The sequence below is a fragment of the Lissotriton helveticus genome, chromosome 5_1 (assembly GCF_964261635.1).
Source record: "Lissotriton helveticus chromosome 5_1, aLisHel1.1, whole genome shotgun sequence".
Classification (NCBI taxonomy): domain Eukaryota; kingdom Metazoa; phylum Chordata; class Amphibia; order Caudata; family Salamandridae; genus Lissotriton; species Lissotriton helveticus.
Window position 1 is genome coordinate 1488613990 of NC_136065.1, and position 13836 is coordinate 1488627825.

The window sequence follows — 13836 nt, forward strand, 5'->3', positions numbered from 1 at the left end:
TGTAATGGTTTCATCTCTCTTGAACACTATATCACTTTATTATATATAATAGGATGTGTTTCGTATTGCCTAGTTGCTTGGCTGATTGACTTGGACCCAATGAAGATGAATTGGCCACATATGTTTTTTAACATGTTCCTAAACATTTCACTGTCAACATGAACAAGTAATAATGGACAATATCGTGCTTCTGACAACTTTCTTTTTGGCCATATATGTGATGCCTGCTGATTTTATTTTTCCTAATTCTTTTACACCTATTCACATACAACTCTACTACAGATGTCGTTTCATTATTGCTGTTCAAGATTAAACTCGAAATGACAATTGACAGCAATAAAACAGAAATTGTGTACACGCCACAGCTGTAGAGAAATCCATTTAATGTTATTATATTCCTTATACTAAAAATTAAAATATGAAAATTGAAATATTAATGTTTTCAATATAATTTGTTTTTGAAAGCAGTACATTTACAGGCGTTTAGGGAATGGATCCCCTGGAAACATACTGGAAACATACTAGTCCTTGTAACCATAGTGTAACCATAGTGTAATCGACCAATGAACACAGCTTGAGTCCTCAGGACAAACACCAACACACTCCAGTCGCCAGTATTTTCCTTCGGTCACTGCCGATTTGTTCATTTTTTTTGATTGGGTGTGCCTCCTGTGCCCCTGCTCCCATCCCCACCTTCCCCAGTGGTATTTCGCTATCTCATGCTACAGCATTGTTTAATAGGGTGCTGCAGTGCAGCCTGTGAAATGCCAGTCATAAAGAAAAAGCAGCACTAAATCTGCATACCAGCAGTAAGTGGGTTTACAGCCAGACAACTTCAAAAAATGGATTTGTTATTGATGGTATGCCATCGCTTGGATGGGCTGTCCATGGCATTTGTGACAGGTAACATTGGCCTATTAAGATGCCCTTCCTCACTCCCATTGTCCGCTTCCCATTTCCTTGGTTTCATCAATTTCCTACTTTCCCGTCATCCATGTGGACGGAGGAGCGTCGTCCCATAATTTCTCAGAGTGCGAGAAGCAGAAACATAAACTGTATTTTTAAAAAAAGTTTAATAAGCTTTATTAAATTAATAACACTTACAAAACTTACAAAATACAAGCAATGCACTTAGCAAAGTAAGAATAAAATGACAAAGGGGTAAAGACAGGCAATAAAACAGAGCAGAAAGCTGTTTTCATTTAAGGATATCATAGGGGGGAAAGTAAGGGGAAAGGGGAAAACAGTATATATTCTATCACTGAGGACCAAGTATCAATTTAAACTCTTAAATAATAAAAAGCAATTGAGATATTTACAAAAGAAAGTATTACAAAATGGATAATAATGAAGAGAAAGCGGCAAAGAAATGGCAATTCATGGAGGTTGGAAGTTTTAATATTGTATACGAGAAACATGAGTAAACAAAATCTTATTCAAATAAGTAGTTAGTGGTAACCAAAATAGGTCTCTATTTACAAGTGGTTTAAAAGAGGATGCAAAAGCTATATCCAATTTGTGGTTGTGACAAATTGTATTCCACCAAGACTTGACTGAAAGTTGAACAATTCCAATTTAGTGTAATTTGCTGAAAAGCCAAAGCCAGCATCAGGTTGAACAAACATCTTTCATGAGGTAATAGCCCCAGTGACTCTAATAAACTTCCTGCAAAAAGAAGAACATTCAATACCGGGATATGTAATTTAAAAATAACTGAAGTGCGAGACCAGATATTTACCAAAAAGGAGTTGACTGAGTGAGCAGGAAAACAGGAGGTGCGTTAGATCTCCCAGAGGACAGTCTCACGACCAACAGGTCTTGTTATTAGTGTGTGTAAAGTTAGCGATGGCAATATGAGTAAAGACCTGTCTGTGATATAGAAAGAACAAAGATTGAGTGGTAGATGCAGATCTAGACATTTTTAAAGAACTAGCTGAAATCTTGTTCCCGAAATCGGTGCTCTAATCGCAACCCAAATCCTCCTCCCAAATAAGTTCCAACTTAGGTTTAGCACGTTCAAGACCAGTAGAGTGAAATTATTTATAAATCAGTGAAGCCTTTGGAAGTACCTTTAATATTTTGAGAAGTGGATCCTGTGTGGGCAAGGATTCATCCATAAGAAAGGATTAGAAAACATCTTAAGTAAGTTCCATAAGTATCGAAAATGTGTACCAAAACGAGTGAGGATGCTTAAATGCAGCCTAAAATTGGGGAAAAGAACAGAGAGTCATGCCACCAAACACATCTTGAACCCGAGCAATACCTTAAAGTCTACAAGAGCTCCAATACAGAGATCTATTGTTAATTGTGATGAGAGAATTGTACCAGAAATGAATGTCTGGACATTATCTGTGACTGACAGTGAGGTCATAATAATGAGCGAGTTGTTTAAATAGTGGAGGAGATGTGAAATTAGTCTTTGCAGTAAAGGCAAGGGCTTCTTCCAGGGAAAAAGGATCAAGTAAGCAGCGTTCAATAGTGACCCATAAAGGAGTGAAAGGCGAAATGTCCACGAGTAGCCAATGAGAAGCTTGTTTAAGATGGAAGGCTTTGTGATAAATCCGAAAATCCAGGAAATTTACTCTGCCACTCGATTTTGGCTTTCTAAGATGTGATAGGGAGATTCTAGATTTCTTGTTATTCCATAAAAAAATTGGAGAGAAGAGAATTGATTTCATAATGTATATCGAAGGAAGGTGTATTGGGATCGTTGAAAGAATATTTAGCAGAATGGGAGTTATCATCATTTTGATAGAATCAAGGCATCTCCACCATGAAAGAAAGAGAGGGTTCCAGGAGTAAAGAAGTTTGGAGATGCGATCAAGACCTTCCTTCATATTTATTTTGACCAAATCCATTATGGAATTAGTGACTCATATGCCTTAGTGTTTTATTATAGAGCTATTCCATCAAAATTCAGTTGAATCAAACTGTTGCTTTAACCAAAATTTGGTGATGGGAAGAATTTCCATCTTTTTATAGTTTATTTTATGACCTGAAACTGCTGAAAAGTCTGAAATTTCTTACAATAAAGGTGGAGTAAAAAATTCTGGATGTAATAAGAAAAGTAAAATATCATCCGCATAAGCAGATAGTTTTAAATGATGGTAACCATACTTAAAACTAGAGATAGAAGAATTGTGATGTATATGAGATAGAAAAGTTTCAAGAGTTAAGAAAAATAAGAGAGGAGATTGGGGGCATCCTTGACGGACACCACGTTGTAATGAAAATAGGTGAGAAATAAGTCCATTGACCATGACTGAAGCTCTAGGTGTCATGTAAGGCAAAGAAATAAGCTAAATGAATTTAGGAACAAAGCCATGCCAGAGAAGAGCTTTAAATAACAAGCATTGAAAATGCAATAGGTCTCGCCTTTGATTAAGTTAAAGTCATTTCCTTTGCCAATGGTATTGTATAGCAAAGCAAATGGCTTTAACTTAATGAAAGGCGAGACCTATTGCATTTTTAATGCTTGTTCTATTCGTCTTACTCTCCCATGTCCTCTCCCTCTACAATCCTTGCCAACCATGCGACTATCTTTAGTGAGGGCTGAACAGCCTTAATCTACTCCAGGGGTTTCCAAACTTTTCATGTTGGTGACACACTTTTTAGACATGCATCATTTCGCGACATGGTAATTCAGTTTTCCTAGCAAACTGGAGGTTAAATTAACTGCATATAAGAGATAAGGACAAATACATAAGTCATAGAAAAAGTAAGTAATGAAATGTATGGGGACGCAAAATATCTCATAAAAACCGTTCATTGCTATTTAAAAAAAAATATGATATGTACTAATGCCATCTGTGGAACAAAGCCAAACTTCTTGCAAGAAGTTACCAGATGCGTCCCACTTAGTATGCAATCCATATATTCATTCCATGTGTTTCTGGAGTGTAATGGTTTCATCTCTCTTGAACACTATATCACTTTATTATATATAATAGGATGTGTTTCGTATTGCCTAGTTGCTTGGCTGATTGACTTGGACCCAATGAAGATGAATTGGCCACATATGTTTTTTAACATGTTCCTAAACATTTCACTGTCAACATGAACAAGTAATAATGGACAATATCGTGCTTCTGACAACTTTCTTTTTGGCCATATATGTGATGCCTGCTGATTTTATTTTTCCTAATTCTTTTACACCTATTCACATACAACTCTACTACAGATGTCGTTTCATTATTGGTGTTCAAGATTAAACTCGAAATGACAATTGACAGCAATAAAACATAACATGCAGCATAAATCTGCCATGTTTCAAACCTAAATCTGCCATGTTTCAAACCTAACAGCATCGCGGGGGACTCTCGCGCGCATCTCTCCAGACCTGCTCGGCTGTTTCGGCCCGCAAGGTATTCTGGGACCTGTAGGCCAGTAGGCTGCATTTAGCATTCAGGGGCCATCTTAGGAGGATTACCGGCACGCTGGTCAGCGGACCAGTCTTACTCACCTTCGCCGGATAGGTTATAAATCTAGGGGCCCTTTTTTCCGCGCAGCGGTCGCACGGTGCGGGCGCGCCTACTTTCGCGCCAAAGGAGCGCCTAAGGTAAGCCCGTCTTCGCCTGTCTGCGTCCCGGAGGCGGACGGGTGCGGACGGCGCTCTTTGTCCATCTTAAATCTGTGGCCTTCTCAGTATGCATACTTACACCTCTGAGGAGCTCCTCTCCTTAAGAGGAAAGGCGGGTTTCTGCCATCGACTTTTTCCAGGGAGACATGCCTATAAAAAGTGTTGTTCGGTTTGTGGGTGGAGTTTGGGCTGTCTTCCAGTGTCATCTCCCCGGGACCTGCCTATATTTCTGTCCTGTCTTCTGTTGAACACCAGATCTCTTCCCAGACATTCTTTAGATATTTATAATCTGTTGGTCGACACAAACCCTCTGTGTCTTTTCCTTACTGAGACTTGGTTGGGTGAATGTTCGGGACCTGACTTAGTGTCAGCTATCCCCCCAACTACGTCATTTATAGGAAAGACAGAGCACGGGCAGAGGAGGCGGCATAGCCATGGTAGTGGATAAGCGTTTTCCTTGTACCACTATTCCAATTGACGACATCGTGGGTTGTGAATCCCTTGGGTTTTCTCTTTCTGTGTCCTCTCATCAAACCTATGCTGGGATTTTAGTCTATAGACCCCCGCGTCCCCTTGGCTCTTTTTATGAAGAGCTCTACACTGCTGTTGCAGGGCTGTGTCTAAAAACGGACCAATGCCTGTTGCTGGGGGATTTTAATTTTCATATGGACTCAAGTACTGATGTCGACACCATTAAGCTATTAGATGTCACCTCCCCACTAGGTCTGGTCCCTTACATTACTACAGCCACACACATTAAAGGTCACACTCTGGACCAAGTGTTCTCCACCACTCCCATTGCCGTGTTGCCCCCTAGCCCGGTTCTACGGTCAGACCACCACCTTGTTAAATTCCAGATCCCTGTGACTAATAAACCCTTAACCCGACCATTAGGCTGTGCGCGCCAGACAACGAGAAGTTTCAATCGAGGGACCCCGCTTATGCTGGTCCAAGCTCTCTCTGACCATCCGTGCCTGTTGTCAGGCAGCCTTGAGACTGATCTTGCTCTTTTGCAGGGCTGGTTGGAGGAGAGATTTGATGAACTTGCACCCGCCTCGAACTCATCATGGCAGCATTACCTTAGAAAAGAAAGCTTATCTTGCTGGAAGAATCGAGGCCGCCACTGTAGCCAGCAAGGACATTTTTCTTATAGTTAAAGAATTCATTTCACCTAGTTCCGTTTTGCCCACACACCATCACTCTGAACTTTGGGTGTCGAAATTGGCCACTTTTTTTATCTCCAAAATTCAAACCATCCAAGACTCTTTTTCCTCCACCACTCTGACTACTCCATCTGAAATATGTGTCTTTTCCTCTGCCCACCTTCCTGGTGACGGACCTATTCTTGCTAACTTTCCTTTCCTTTCGTTGGCTTCTTTTCTAGATCTGATGTCTAAGCTTAAGTCCGGCTAAACTCTGGACCCTTGTCCTGCAAAGTGCCTGGGCAAAATGGCCCTCGTGATAAACGATCTGGTCAACCCGGTGCTCAATTGTTCACTGAGCACAGGAGTGGTCCCCCAGGCCTGGAAACACACCCTGATCTTGCCACTTTTGAAGAAGCCCAATCTGGACCCGCTGCTGCATGCCAACTATATGCCTATCTCCCTTCTCCCAGCCTTGGCTAAGGTTGTGGAGAAGCACGTCCACGCCTCTCTTTCCAATTTTTTGGAAACTAATAACATCTTGCATGACACCCAGTCGGGCTTCCGTGCCAATATGAGCACGGAGACGGCATTACTGGAGGTCACTGATGCCATCAGAGAGGTGTTGGATGTGGGAGGTAAGGCCATGCTGGTTATGCTGGACTTGTCGGCGGCTTTTGACACCGTTCCCCGCAGCGGTTTGTTGTTCAGACTAAAGGAGTTCGGGCTGAGAGGAGCGGTGTTCAATTGGTTTAAGTCCTTCCTTGCTGGCCGCCGACAAACGATCTGGGCCCCTCCGTTCTCCGCCGAGATGATGCCATTGGAGGTTGGGGTGCCCCAGGGCTCTGTTTTGAGCCCTACCTTGTTTAACATCTATATGGCACCCCTGGCCGCTCTGGCGGAGTCCTATGGTGCCCAGATTTTGTCCTATGCTGATGACACCCAGCTTCATTTTACTTGCCAGAAAGGTGCTGACTTCGATGGCGGACAGATCAGAGGCTGTTTAGGGGCGGTCCTCAAGTGGTTTGAGCAACACAGCCTTAAATGCAATTCCGATAAATCAGAGCTGCTATTCTTTGGCTGTCCAGCTGACCCCAGATGGCTGTCTTGGTGGCCACCGGACATGTTCCCTCCCATTGCTGTCTCCCCCAAGGCCAAGAATCTGGGAGTGCAGATCGATGATGGACTGACGCTGAAACCTCAGATCCTGGGCCTTGTCGGCAAGTGTTCTGGCATCATAAAAATGCTTAGAAAATTCCTTCCAATGCTGTCCCTCTGCCACCGGAAAGTGAGTGTTCAGGCTCTGATAGGCTCCCGCCGGGACTACTCCAATGTGCTCTACCTGGGCCTGCCGGAGTTTCTCATCTCTCGCCTGCAGGATGTGCAAAATGCTGCTGCCAGAGCCATTTTCGGTCTTCATCGCAGAACAAACGCGACTGCATTACTAAAAAAACGTCATTGGCTGCCCATTAAAAAACGTGTGGCCTTTAAGGCTCTCACGCTAGCTTTCAAGGCGCTCAATGGCATAGGAGCTAAATATATCAGAAACCGACTGGCTTTCTATCTGCCTTTGAGAACACTAAGGTCAGCTTCCTTGGCCTTGGCAATTGTTCCTTCTGCCAGACGGGCCCGGCTGGGCGGGCGTTCTTTCCGCCATCTAGCCCCCAAGCTCTGGAACTCCTTGCCTGTTTCCCTGAGATTAAATACCAGCCTCTTGAATTTCAGGAAGGAGCTAAAGTCGTGGCTCTTTGTTCAATAATTTCTGCCATGTCTGTCCACTCCTGGTCATCTGTTCCCAATTCTGCCAAAGTGCCGGGACACTCCCTTGGAGTAGCTGAGCGCTATATAAGACCAACTAAAAAAAATAAAATAAATAAGTGAAGCTGGTTTCTGGGGAGTCATGCGCTAACTGAACACTTCACGAACGTCTTGCAGCATATGAATGACAATCAATACAGTGTTCTATTCATATTTTACTGGTAGGGCAAATGCAAGGCTAAAATGGCGAAGCAAGGCTGTGCATTTATACTTTCCCCTGATGTTCTACCACCTTCATGCCACAGTATATTACTCACTGCCTGGCCCGCGGGAGAACAGCAGCGCGATGCACCTCCTTTCCGCCCTCTGCAGGAACAGATACTGCGTCACTAACAGACGTAGTACTGTTCTGCTTGATGAATAGGCCACATCTGGTTGTTGTCACGCGACACACCCACACATGGCAGGCGACACAGTACTGTGTCCCGACACAGAGTTGGGAAAGCTCTGATCTACTCATTAAAGCCTCGACCTGATGGTGGTGGTGTACGGGGTGGTGGTGGAAGTGGTGGTGGATGTGGTGGTGGTCGATGTGGTGGTGGTGGATGTGGTGGTGGTGGACGTGGTGGTGGTGGATCTGGTGGTGGATGTGGTGGTGGTGGTGAATGTGGTGGTGGTGGACTTGGTGGTGGACATGGTGGATTTGGTGGTGGTGGATATGGTGGACGTGGTGGACATGTTGGTGGTGGACGTGGTGGATTTGGTGGTGGTGGACATGGTGGACATGGTGGTGGATATGGTGGTGGGTGTTGTGGTGGTGGACGTGTTGGTGGATGTGTTGGTGGTGGAGGACATGGTGAACATGATGGTGGTGGACGTAGTGGATGTGGTGGTGGTGGACCTGGTGGTGTTGGACATGGTGGTGGTGGACATGGTGGTGGATGTGCTGGTGGTGGATGTGCTGGTGGTGGAGGGTGTGGTGTTGGTGGACGTGGTGGTGGACGTGGTGGTGGTGGTGGTTGACGTTGTGGTGGTGCTGGACGAGGTGATGGAGGATATGGTGGTGGATATGATTGTGGTAGCCATGGTGGTGGACATGGTGGTGAACGTCGACATGGTGGTGGATGTGGTGGTGGTGCTGGACATGGTGGTGGTGGACCTGGTTGGGGACGCTGTGGTGGATGTGGTAGTGCTGAACGTGGTGGATGTGGTAGCGGTGGATGTGGTGGTGGTGGACGTAGTGGTAGACGTGGTGGTGGTGGACGTGGTGGACATGGTGCTGGTGGATGTGGTGGTGGTGGATGTGGTTGTGGATGTGGTGGTCGTGGTGGATGTGGTGGTGGTGGACATGGTGCTGGTGGACATGGTGGTGGTGGTGGACTTGGTGGGAGTCGTGCTGGTGGTGGTGGACGTAGACATGGACGTGGTAGTGGTGGTGGACATGGTGGTGGGTGTGGTGGTGGTGCTGGACATGGTGGTGGTGGACCTGGTGGTGGATGTGGTGGTGCTGGACATGGTGGTGGTGAACGTGGTGTTGGACGTGTTGGTGGTGGATGTGGTAGTGGATGTGGTGGTGGTGGACGTGGTGGTGGTGGTGGATGTGGTGGTGGTGGACGTGGTGGTGGATATGTTGGTGGACGTAGTGGTGGTGGACGTGGTGGGCATGGTGTTGGTGGATGTGGTGGTGGTGGATGTAGTGGTGGACGTGGTGGTGGTGGATGTGGTGGTGGTGGACATGGTGTTGCTGGTGGACGTTGTGGTAGTGGTGGACATGGTGGTAGACGTGGCAGGATGTATTTGCAGTGTTGCCTACGCGGGAAGTATTTTCATGTTGTGCGCGAGCGACCAGAGTGGTGATCCAACATTGTCTTCGCTTGCAGCACACAAAATGGGATGGCAGGAAAGGACCAGGAGAGCGTACATGCACTTTACATCAGTAGGTTTGTCCATGCACTTTACAGTCGTAGGTTTCTTTGAGTTACTTTGCGGGTCCAGTCTGACATTTTGTGTGAGGCCAAACCCTCACCCTTAGAGTAAGCCATTTTGTATAGTCTTAGAAGGGACTAGAGCTGTAGAAGAGAGAGTCCTGCTTGAATGGTCACCATTAGAGGCCATCTGTGCCGCACGCCTGCTTCTGGAATCCAATGGTTTTCCATTGTTCATTCTGTAGGCTGGCACGGGTTACCTTGAGGGATGGACAGAATTATAGTAATACAAGATGGCCGTTGGTTGTATTACAGTCCTGTTTTATAATGTTCTGCATAGTGACGATTGATGGATCTCTGTGCATTGGAAACAAGATCCTCCGCATGCATCTTTCGAGAGGGTGATGATGGCTAATATCTGAAAATATAGGGTGGGTCTTTGGTCGTCCTGATAAGAGCTGGCCCACCTATTGTTTCAACGATTCCACTCTGGTGTCGGAGACATGCTTCAGTGTGCTCAGGTGGCAGTCTGTCGGTCCAGGGGTTCTTGTTAGGATGGCCCAGAGAGGTAGGGACTTAGCCCAAGGCCTGCACTGATTTACGAAAAGTTAAAGACGGGCCTCTTCATAGGACAGAACATCATTAATGCAATGACCATAACCTTCTGTTCCCAGAAGCCAGCTGCCTCCTCTGTCACTCGTTGACTGTGTGCTTGTCTTTGACCATGTACTGCCTGCTGACTAGGTTTGTGGTACGGAAATACCATATACCTACCTACATACATAATCACAAAGTGTTAGCAGTCCGCGAACCGGCTGCCCCTCCTATCGCTCTTTGACCCTGTGCGAGCCTTTGACCCTGTGCTTACCTTTGACCCTGTACAGTGCTCCACTGCCTTTTGGCTAGGCTGTGCTTTCAAAAAATTACCTCAATACGTTATGCAGGGAGCCTGCACTTCTGCTTATTCTAGATCTGCCTCTGTTTGTGCTCTATGCACCTGTGTGCCTCTGCCTATGCAGTGCCTGCTTTGTGTATGCGTGGTAGGATGCATTGCTTCTGCCATGTTGTATGTGTGTTTGTGTGTGATTGAATGGAACTCGCAATGTTGCAGCTGGTCAGTGTGAGGAGGGGTACATGGGTAATAATTACATGCTTATCATACAACTCTCTCCAAGGAAGGAAAGGTCCATACCAGTGCTTTAAATTGCAATATGAAAGTTCTGATACTCTCGTTTCAGAGTTCCTATTGCCTCCTGAGAAGTGCCAGTACTCTCTCATTAAATGTGCAGCAGCAGGAATGACACATGCCGGTACTCTACCATTAAATTTACAGCAGCAGGGATGATATCAATCAATCAATCAATCAATCAGGGGTTTGTTAAAGCGCGACTACTGACCCGTAAGGGTCTCAAGGCGCTAGGGGTGGGGGGGTGCAGGTTCCATTCCATCAAGGAGGGGGTCTGTCGAAGAGCCAGGTTTTGAGGTTTCTTGCGAAGATGGGGAGCGATGTTGTCTGTCTGAGGTGGAGCGGAAGGGCGTTCCATGCTTTGGCAGCAAGGAAGGAGAAGGAGCGGCCTCCCGATCTGGTCTTTCTGGTGCGGGGGACCACGGTGTAGGAGAGCCGGTACTCTCCCATTAAATATACAGCAGCAGGGATGAGAAGTGACGGTACTCTCCCATTAAATATACAGCAGCAGGGATGAGAAGTGCTGGTACTCTCCCATTAAATTTACAGCAGCAGGGATGAGAAGTTCCGGTACTCTAACTCTCCCCTGAAATGTACTGCTGCAGGGATGAGAATTGCTGGTACTCTCCCATTAAAAGTACAGCAGCAGGGATGAGAAGTGCGTGTACTCTCCCATTTAAAATACAGCAGCAGGGATGAGAAGTGCTGGTACTCTCACATTAAATGTGTAGCCGCAGGGATTAGAAGGGTCGGTACTCTCCCATTAAATATACAGCAGCAGGGATGAGAAGTGCTGGTACTCTACCGGTAAATGTACAGCAGCAGGGATGAAGTGCCAGTACTCCCCATTACATTTTGTAGCAGCAGGGATGAAAAGTGCGTACTCTCCCGTTAAATGTGTTGCAGCAGGGATGAGAAGTGCCAGTACTCTCCCATTAAAAACCAGCAGCAGGGATGAGAAGTGCGGGGACTCTCCCTTTCAAATTAAAGAAGTGAAGTCGGCACCGGACAGCACCTGCTCATTTAAAGATCTGGTCTGTACACCAAAAGTGTGTAAGAGCAGGAGCCTGTGTGGCAAAAGCTCTTACCCAGGAGGAGAGTGCGGCTAAAAGGGGGAGCTGCTCAGCAAGGAGGCAGAAGCGGGTCTGGAGTGGATGAAGTTTGGCTGAGGTATAGTGATGAAAGTAGAAGTGAAGAACAGGGTATGTGGTGGCGAGCTGGACTGGTGTGGAGAGGACAGAACCATGGCAGACACAGAGGGACACCACCTCCCGCTGCTCTCCTGTAGGTGGGGCGGCGGGGGCAGAGGTCAGCTAGACAAGGAATATGGGGCCTAGGGATGGCACAGACCTCACCGCCAAAGGCAATGAGGTTAGAGTAATGTGCGCTTTGTGGGCAGTAATTGCAGGAGGAGAGCAAATGAGTCAGAGGGCATGTGGTGCCAAGGGGCTGGGGGGAAGGGGGAGTGGGCAGAGGTCAGGCAGGGGGCAGAGCCAGAGAGCCGCTCTTCCTCCTGTAGTCCGCACAAGGAGTACAGGGGACCATGACCGCTGCGAGCTCCTCGAAGGTTGGCCCAGGTGCTGCAGTATACGCTCTGCTTCAGGGGTCAGGTGGGTGTCCAGCGTCCCCCTTCCCTAGCATGTAAAGACATTTCACAGCACGATGTGCTATATAGTTAATAATGGCCCGCAGCATTGATGCGCCTTGGGCATTAGTCACTCAGAGGAGTTGTAATTTAGTACTTTTGGAAGATCGTGTATTTAAAAAAAAAATGTATATGGTTATCGGCTGCTGACCGAGGAGAAAGTTGAGGGGATGAGGGGGCGGGGGATGAGTGTGGGAGGGGTGCAAGGGAATCACCCACTCCTTGAATACCCACCACACAGATAGACTTGGGCAGAGTTTTACTAATGACCCTCTCTCAGCTGTGGTTGGTGCTCCCAGTTCTTTTTCATTTCTTTGCGCTCTAGTCCGGTCCTTCTTTGCACTCTAGTCCGGTCCGTGAAGTTTCTTTTACAACATTGTCGTTCTACTATTCAGAATTGTGCCTGTCGCATTACCGTATTTATTTGTTGCCTTTTCTATAGCACTTACAGACTGCCTTTAGTTACTTCAGAATGTACTCTTTGCCCCCACGGCCTAGATAAATGCAAGGTCCAACTGGTTACCAGCTCTTCGTGTTTGTCAAGAAGCATTTGATTGGCTTTTCGGCGCTATATAAATGCAACATTGGAGATGAATTTAGATCCCACAGCCAATATCCCCTCCCTCCGCTGCCCTATCAGTCTAAGCTCCTAACATTATAGGCACGCTTTATCTGTGTGGGTGCTTTGCCTCAGCACCCCCTCTCTTCCCCACCCCCACTGCGTGCCCTCAAATCACTGCTGTGCAAAGTTTCCAACTACACCTGAAAGGATTGAGCAAAGAGTTAGTGCAGAGGGCGAGCACTAGAGAAGGGGGATGTGAGGATGGTAGAGCGGATGAACATGTACTGTAAAGAGCCGGGTGGAGGAGACAAGAAGCAGAGACAGATCGGGGGTGAAGTCTCGGAGGGAAAGAAAAGGATGGAAAATCAGAGGGGAGAGGAGGTGATGGTGAATGAGATAGCGTGGGAAGGGTGAGCAGTGAGCAGAAGGCCGGTAAGAGAGGTCTGGAAAGAGCATGAAGGAGTTGATGGAGGTAGAGTGAGAAGGGAAGGAGAGACGAGGAAAGAGAGCGACAGTGAGAGGTGGAGAGGAGACAGCAAAGCAGAGAGAGAGAGAGAGGGTGAGGGGGTCACCCATTACAGAAGTTATTGTAATGGTTGTTATATAGCACCTACTGCCCCTAGACGAGGCACTGAAGAAGGAGATCGGGGGAGAGAGAATGATGAGCGCGGTCCTGAACGTGAAAGAGGACCGCACTTCAGCCGGAGCATGGGGATCTCTTGTCTTTATGGGGCCATGTGTTTCTAACACATGGCCCCATAAAGATAAGAAACTGCTTTGCGACAGACGCAAAGCAGGCCACCGAGAATGGCTCGGAGGCCAAAGGGCGTCCTCCAAAAACTCTAATTTCCAATTGCAGGCCACAGTTTAACATAAATGGTGACACCAGCCTAAGGAAATAAGCCCTTTTCTAAAAATCCTCATCTGCAATAAATCTCGCCGAGCGCACTGCGCATGTGCGCAACCACGCTCATCGAGACCTAAAAAGGACCAATCCACCCTATCAAAAACCTTTTCCGCATCAATAGACACTGCAGCT